Source organism: Aedes albopictus, chromosome 2 (assembly GCF_035046485.1).
Source record: "Aedes albopictus strain Foshan chromosome 2, AalbF5, whole genome shotgun sequence".
Taxonomy (NCBI): domain Eukaryota; kingdom Metazoa; phylum Arthropoda; class Insecta; order Diptera; family Culicidae; genus Aedes; species Aedes albopictus.
The window spans coordinates 503,584,584-503,593,237 of record NC_085137.1 but is presented as its reverse complement, the minus strand read 5'-3'; the positions used below and the strand labels follow the sequence as shown (position 1 = coordinate 503,593,237).

Genomic DNA, 8,654 nt, shown 5'->3' with positions numbered 1-8,654 from the left:
TCCCAGACGGCTTCAACAAGCGCCTACAGGTGGGTGGCTAGAGCTGAGAGCGATCAATGGCGCTTAAGCATAGGCTTTTCAGCCAGGAAACAGTGAAAATATCAGTGCCCCATCCTTGAAGTATAAAGGCCCATGAAGTGACAATTAATCTCTTAGTTACGTCCTTGAGATGACCAATTCAAAATCACCTGCTCTTCTTCCTAGTGCTTTTAGTTGTTGAAAAATACACAAATTGTAATACTTGCTGGGATTTTCCATGTTATACTTAGATTTATGCACTAGATTTCTTGCTGTATTTGCTTCAGGAATTGCTGTCGAGATTTCCTCCAGGAATGTCTCGCAGGGTTTCGTTCAGAGATTCCAACATAAATTCTCGTTTTTTAAGCATTCTTATTGGAAGCTTGTCAGTAATTCGCGGTGCGATTTATTTCTACCAGTGTTTCAGGACTTTCCTCATGAATTTCTACTGGAACTCCTCTGTATCGTATCGGAATGTATCGAGAATTTTTTGTAAGGATTTCTCCAATACTTCCTCGTAGAATTACTTCGTGGAACAATCCAGGAATTTATCTAAGGATTTCCCTAAGCATTCTTTCAGAATTTTCTCTTATGATTCCTCCAGGAGTTGCTGCTGGGATTCCTCCAGAAACTCTACCGGGAATTCATCCAGAAGTTTCTTCAGGAATCCTTCTACGGATTTCTTGAAAAATGGGTATGAATGCCTCCAATTATTTCTACACTTATTACTCATACAATTTATCCAAGAGCTTTTTCTATGGATTTCCCTGTACACTTCACCAGCTGTAGCAACGGTACACTTTTCAATGAAATAAAGACTAAATGACTAATGTGACTGACCAGAACAACATAAAAGGGATAGAATATGATGCAGAGTATTTTTTCTGGATATCCTAGGTCACCCAAACCCAAACTGTTCTTGATTTTAGATCCTAAAGTCTACGGTAATAGCAGCTACTTTTTCATTATACAAAGCTATGATTTTTATTCTATTATGCCCATTAAGTCTATTTCAAAAGACAGTATCAGATCTATTGGGATATCCTAGGTTATCCAAACTGTTCTTGGGATTACACCTTGAAGTCTACGGTTGTAACGGTAACTTATTTCATTATAAAAGCTACGATATGTAATCTATCATGTCCAGTATATCTTCTGAATGTTCAATGGACATTATCAGATCAGCTGGGGTCATATGATGGATATCCAAACTATTATGATGTTGGATTTGAATCTAGCATCTACAGCAATTCTGCTTTGGCTATTTAGAATTATGTTGTTTATTGTCTATTATACCTACTGGAGCACACAGGATACAATCAGAGACTATGACATAGCTTCGTTACATGGAGACTACAGCCGTAATAATATCTTTTTTGCTGCTTTGAGTTACACAACATTATCATGAAGTGACCCTTGAAAGTTAAGAGGTCCATGGATCCTATTTGGTTGTGTAACGTTACTATCTAAAACAAAATAACCTCATGTTACAGTGGTTGTTTTTTATCAACTAAGCTCCATAAAAGTAAGGATGTCACATAAAGTCCCAAAAATAAATAACAACGCTTATTGTAACACTACTTAACGTAGGGACAAAAGTTATTGTCACAAGTGTAGACCTGAAGCTATGGTCTCCTGAGTAGTTTGGTTGATAGTTTGGAATATCTCAAAAGTATCTTGGAGTGACTCATGCAATGCCAGAGGGATTACAGATTATAGTTGGATGTGTAGTGTTACAGTTTATTGTGAGAATAACTACTGTTACTGTCAAGAACTAAACTTCAGGACAGTTTGGACGAGCCTCAATGTCTCAAAGGTTTATAATAATTTTTAGAAGAGTTAAGGTTGGCAGGTCCAGCAGCTTACGCAATGCTATTTTTACGGTAAAAACACATAACATAGTTCTTATAGATATGAAGGACTTTATTAGAAGGTAGTTTGGACGACCTTAAATGTCCCAAAGGTTTACACACTTAAAACAGGATGCCGAGATCGGCTGTGCTTTAACTGTGCTCAGTTAAAGTTCATCTGCTGAAATCTTGGATAAACGCTTGACGTTCTATGTTTATACCAGCGGTACCCATGGGTGCTACTATGAATAAACTTGCCTTTTTGATAATATCTCAGTTAAATTGCGATTCAACACGAATGTTGTTGTTTTTCGGATAACCAACCGAAATGGTATGTTAGACATACGTAATGACTGAAGTTCATAGGCACAATATGTGTTGAAAAATGGACAAATTGAATGGAAAAATTGCGAAAAAATCCACGTAGTTCTGGTGGGATTTGAACCCACGTCTCCCCAAGTTCGCTAGACAGGGCGCGTTAACCAACTCCGCCACAGAACAAGGTAACAATTCTGTGAAGTAGAAAGCCAACCTGAACCCAAAGCCCACCTCACCCCACGTTCTTTCCTCGGTCCTTAGATGTCCACTTCCGAATCTCGGCAAAAGAATGGAATTTAGCGGAGCTCAGCAGCAGTGTGTATACTATTTTTAGTAGACTTCAGGTTAGTTCAGTAACCGCGGTTGAATATACAACGTTACTCAGTAGAGCAGATATGGCTACTCTTACGAGTGTAGACCTGAAGTTCTGAACTCCAAGATAGTTTGGCTGTCCTGGAATATTCCTATAGTGTCTCTAAATGACATTTGAAATTCAAGAGCTTCACGGATCCCAACAGTTTATATATTGCTATTATTTATGGCAAAAATACGTAAAGATATTCTTGTAGATTTCAAGGACCTCATTTTAGGTCAGTTTGGACGACCCTTTCAGAGCGCTTCAGGAGGTCTTAGAGGGCTTCCTAAGCTCTCAGGTGAGCTTAACGGTGGTTTTAGAGGGGTTTCAGAGACGTTTTAAAGCGTGTCAATGCGTTTAAAAGAGTTTAAGTACGTTTGAGAGGTGTTTTAGGAGGCTTCGGAGGTTTAAGGGCTTTCCAAGTGAATTTTACAGAGGTTTCACGGAGGGCGATTTGAGGAACTTTTGACACTCGAATGAGTTTCGTGAAGGTTTCTGGGAACTTTCAGAGGTGTTTCAATACGTTTCAGAGCATTTTATAATCAGGGCGTTTCTGGGAGCTTCAGAGGCTCTCAGATGAATTTCACAGAGGCTTCATGGGGATTTAAAAGGCATCACAAAACGTTTCAAAGCGTTTCAGGGCGGTTCATGAGGTTTCCAGAGGTTTCATGAGAGTTTCAGAGGCGTTTCAAGGCGTATCAGGACGTTTCAGGAGGTTCCAGACGAGTTTTGAAGGGCTTTTTTTTTGTCTTTATTAACGAAATTTTTAACCCTAGGCTAGTTCATCTCGGGACCCACGTTTTACTTCCCTTCCGAAGGAAGAACCAGTGTTGCGAAACTCATGCTCACGAGTAAAAAATACTCACTCACCTTACTCATTTGCGAGTAATGCTCACGCTGTGAGTTACTCGCGTATGAGTATACTCACGCGTGAGTAATGACGTCATACTCTCGCGTGAGTATTACTCACTTGTGAGTAATACTCACGCGAGAGTATGACGTCATTACTCACGTGTGAGTTACTCATTTTACTCACGGTGAGTTTAGTGAGTAAGTTATTTTTGTTGGTTTGAAATGATGTTTTCGTTTGTTCTGTACTGCAATGGTGATTATTTATATACAAGGCACAGTTTTCGAGGAAAGGTGGATCTGCTCGAGAGCTTTGGCACCATAGGCTAAAAACTCTTATTGTTTACCTACGCATGCAAAGTAATATCATCAATTAGGAAATCTCTATATTTCACTACACTTTGTCAATGGTATAACTTTTTTCGCATACGTCGGGTCACTTTACGGTATTCAATAAAGATGTTTGGCGTATATTTACCTACCTTCAAATTAAAAATGGTAGGGTCAATTACATGTCCTAGGTCCAAACAATCAAAACTTTTCTTTTCTGCATTCATTTTCATACATCTGCATACGTTTTTTCCCATGTGGCTAGTTTCTATTACTGTGCAAAAATATAGGGCATATAATGGACAAATATTGGTTTTGCTTTAAAACTACTTGAGTAGGCAAGTACACGGAGGAAAAGCAGGCTAGTTTGAAACAACAAACTTGTTTGTTGTTTTTTCAACTTAGTTATTTGTTATTTCAAATCAAAAATTTGTTGTTTCTAAATGGAAAACGACGGTTGAAACAAACCATTTCATTTGTTGTTTTTAATATGAGACAGTAATATCGATTCCGGTAAAAACAAACTGAGAGGTTTGTTGTTTGCTACGAAACTCGCGGTTTGTTTTTACTAATGTTTGGGTTGACTGCTACTCTTGTTTGTTATGAAATACAAACCACATTATTAGTTTGTAATAACAAACATCGCCGGTAGAACCAAACTAAGATGTTGTTTGTGGAAAATTTAATCGAAACTTCAGTTTGAAACAAACCAAATTAGCGGTTTGTTTCATTTGGGTCTTCTCACAAGCCTCGTCATGAGCTCAACTCAATTATATGGCCACCATTTTGAAGAACCGTTTTGTGCCATCCAGCCAGTAAGTTTGGCAATTTGTTAAGTGTTGCAGCATGTTAGAGAGCTCCAGGTATGTTCAAATGAGTTGATGAGTGGTGTGCAAAGTAATAGTTTCGGATAATCTACTTCCAGAATAGAATCATGAGCCTTGCTGAAGATTAACATTGGCTGGAGCCACGTAATTTCCCGAGAGCTGAAACACGATGGAGGAAATCGCATCGCGCTGGTATCAGGAAAAATGCGAGAGTAATCGGTATTACAATCATATTATTATTCTGGTTATCATTACTTATCTCAATCAGTGTATTTGTATAAAATAAATAAATATGTGATCCTTACAAATTTTCCAATAATTTATTCGTTTTGAAAAAAATAATAATAAAGTAACAAAAAAGAAACATTTTATCGTTAAATTCAACCGACCAGTTTGTTGAAAACAAATCAGATTACGGTAATTTCAAACCATTGCATTTGGTTTGAAACAACTAATTTCGTTTGTTGATTTAGAGGCTGACAACCAGAACAACCACCCAGGTTGTTATTTTAAACTGACGTTGGTTAAAATTACTGTGAGATTCCGAAAAAATAACAACTGGATGCATTAGTTTGTTCCAACTAATGCGGGTAGTTGAAATCAACTAATATTCCGGTTGTGCCAAATTCAACCTAAACATCCGTTTGAATCTAACTAAAATCCGTTTGTGTTTACTAATTATTTTTCTCCGTGTAAGGAAAAAAAGTTTTACACTGGTAACGCCTCCCTTGTAAATCTTAAAGAGCTGTAGTTTTTTCTGCGCAGAAAAATAGTCCGTTCTATTTTTCCGTAAGGAAAAGTAACGTTTTTCCTCATACTAAACACTTGATCAGTTTGTAAGTTAAAATTTACAAAAAATAGTAAATTTACTTGAGTACTCAACTTTCGAACATGAAACTCACACACTAAACGCATCCAGCAAAGCAAAAACCAGCAAAATGAATAGTTGATTTTTAAGCAATTTTTTGCTAGAATCCAGAACAACTTTGTGCCCTATCAGCACAAATTGCTGGATGTTTCATAAAAAAGTGCTTAGACTTGATAGAATTGAAACAAAACTTTATTGGAACTTATGGGTGACAAAAGGAACAAATTGCCAGGGCCCGTAGCGTAGTGGCTACACGTTCACTTCATAAGTGGATGGTCATGGGTTCGATCCCAGCCCGGCACTTGCAATTTTTCGTCAGTTGCTCTTCCCCCCGAGAGCAGCTGGCGCCTGACCCTCTTCAGAGCATATGCTGCAACGGACCCGGACACCTGGATATCGGCTAACGGCAACTCATAATGGACCCCCAATCGGACAGGAAAAGGAACAAGAGCCACACATCAACATCCTCGTGCTCATCATTCTGCCATAATAGTGCAGAAAGTGAAAGCAGCGCAACGGAATCCAGTTCGATCTAGTAGAATTATAATAGAATACATTTGGTCGGCGTTAAGTCAGACCGGACTATCTGTTTTCAATTATTTCGAGAAAATGTCCTGCAAACACTTGAAATTTCAAATTTCTGGCATTATTTTCACAAATACTATTATTCTTTTATGTAATGACACATCTGCATCAAAATAACGTCGAAAAGTTCAGGTTTAACTTATTCCTCAGCTTATATTTACTTGCCCGAAAAATCGTGTAGTCCACTCTGACCGAACGCCGACCATTTAGGAGCTGTACAAAGTGTAAGTACAACTTCCAATTGGAATCGCTCACGCAGTGCCCTGGTGGACAAAAAAGCTGTAAATTAGGTAAAGTGATTGAAGAATGAAAAAAGGAACAAATTCTGAAGGAACCCCATGAGCTTTTTCGAATCTTAGTTTTTTTTTCATATAAAGTTGGACTACCCTAATTATATGAGCCTCGGACCTAAAAAGAAAAAAAAACTTCCGAGCAAATTACTACCAGTAACATGGCCAGTAATCACACCCAGATAACCAATAAAAATGGCTAAAATGGCTTTAATTCAGCACTATATGCGCCTTTGCAGCAGGTCTGCTGCTATCGAACTGTCAAATCCAAGGTCAAATCGGCTACCAATCGAGCACACCACACGATTCCGTAAAATTACTTTTTCTTAATTGCTATCTCTGCCAATCCCCTGAAGAAAGCGTTAGTTCTTGAAGCCGGCTCGTTTACGAAATTTCAGCCTGCCTTTCAATCTGCTACGTGTGGAAGCGAACTTTGTCGTACGAATTATCGTGCATTTGAGAAACGATCGTTTACACATTTGTTCAATGCGTTTAGTGTTCTTTATTAAATTTACAAGACGCACAAGCATGCAAATACATTTCGTCCTTTTAAAACAACGCTGAACTCAATTATATGTGAATGTCACGCCTGCACTAACAGAAAAAAATCACTGTTTTCAGCTTAATGCAACCGCCCATTCAAATCAGCACCACGTCCTGCACCAAATTTTTGGCTTCACGCCAGTTATATGTGGATGACAGCCATTTCAGGGGATTGATCTCTGTCTACAAGAGGTTTGAGTTCAAACAAAAGCCCTCACGTTGAGCTGTTGGGCTCAAAGGGGACCTGTTCAGGACCGCCCTTAACGGAGCGCTTAGAACTACCAGTAAGATACAATTCACTAGAATAAAAAAACAATAGAATTATTGACAAGCAACCTTGTCTACTGATTCAATACATTCGCCCCAATAAAACATACCATTTTAATGTTTGATAGGATTCCAAGCCTTTAGATAATTTTTAGATTACCGTATGAATATGAGTAAAGCATACTCGTGAGTGAGTATCTGCACGTCAATACTCACGAGTGAGTGTGAGTTGTACAGCGCTTACTCAAATGTGAGTAATACTCACGGTGAGTTTAAGGTGTACTGCTCATACTCACTCGTGAGTTTGACTAGTTGTGTGAGTACTCGCTCGTTTCGCAATACTGGGAAGAACCCACATTTTGTGAGTATGTCGGGAGTGGGATTCGATCCCAGGTCCTCAGCGTGATAGTCAAGTGTTCTAACCACCACACCAGGTCCGCTCCACAACTTCAGAGGCTGCCAGGTGAATTGCACGGAGGTTTCAGGGGGTTTCTAGAGGCGTTTCAAAGCGTTTCAAGGCCTTTCAATGCGTTTAATGGCGTTTCGGGGAGTTTCAGGAGGTTTGCGGTGGTTGAGGAGAGTTTAAGGGGCTTGTAAAGCTTGCAGGTGAATTTCACGGAGGTTTTAGGGGGTTTTAGAGGCGTTTCAAAGCGTTTCAATGCGTATCAGGGAATTTCATAGCGTTTCAGAGGGGTTTTAGGGGGCGTCAGAGGCGCTCAGGTGAATCTTACGGAAGTTTCATGGGGGATTAAGGAGTTTCATAACTGCATGAGGCTGTGTAAGCATAAATTTGATTCACGATGCTCCAATAGATCACAGATTACGCTTGTAGATCCGATGACCTATACCCGAACCAAAGAGTTCTCGGATACTTCTATACAATCATAGAACCCTCCACTAGATAGAACATAGATGCCTGACGCTGTGTAGACATAACTAGTAGCTCTCGTAGATTTGATGACATTTAAAGTAAAGGAGTAAAAGGAGGAGCCCCTTAATTGATAGATCATAACTACCTGAGGCTGTGTGAGTATAAACCTTAGTCATAAAGCTCTTAGAGATAACCAAACACGTTGGTAGATTCAAAGACCTATACACAAGGAAGTTTTGGAGATCCTCAAATTGACAATGAACTCATCATTTGACAGCACAAAGTTACATAAGGCTGTGTAAGCATAAATTTCATTCATAATGCGCCAATAGATGACTGATTAAACTGGTAGCTCAGACGGTCTTAACTTCAGAAAGTCCTGGAATACTTTAAAACCTTTAATTCTTATACACGCCCTAAACGCCCCTTAACTCTGCTTTTACCTAAATGGATTCTAAAAGGGTGTACTATTTTGTAAACTAGCTTCCATATCAGGCTAAATATAGTAAAAGAACTACAATTTCTTCAAAATAATTAAATATAAAAATTGTCCCTCGAATACTGTTTCCATCTAGGCCACGTCTATTTCGGGCACTACCTGAATTCAATTTCTGTAACACCTTCAACGTGGCATAGAATGATTTTTTTTTATTTGAACATAGTTGTGAATTTTAAAAGTCGGT

General features: G+C 38.8%; 1 protein-coding gene and 1 long non-coding RNA gene across 5 annotated transcripts in view; both read left to right on the top strand.

Moving 5' to 3' along the window:
- Positions 1-8,654, top strand: part of LOC109407813 (cullin-4A) — a 417,220-nt gene that overhangs the window by 31,964 nt on the left and 376,602 nt on the right. The window lies entirely within an intron of this gene.
- On the top strand, positions 3,370-4,855 carry LOC134287506 (uncharacterized). Its single transcript, XR_009997351.1, has 2 exons — positions 3,370-3,475; positions 3,584-4,855. It is a non-coding gene; the product is annotated as an uncharacterized LOC134287506 (long non-coding RNA).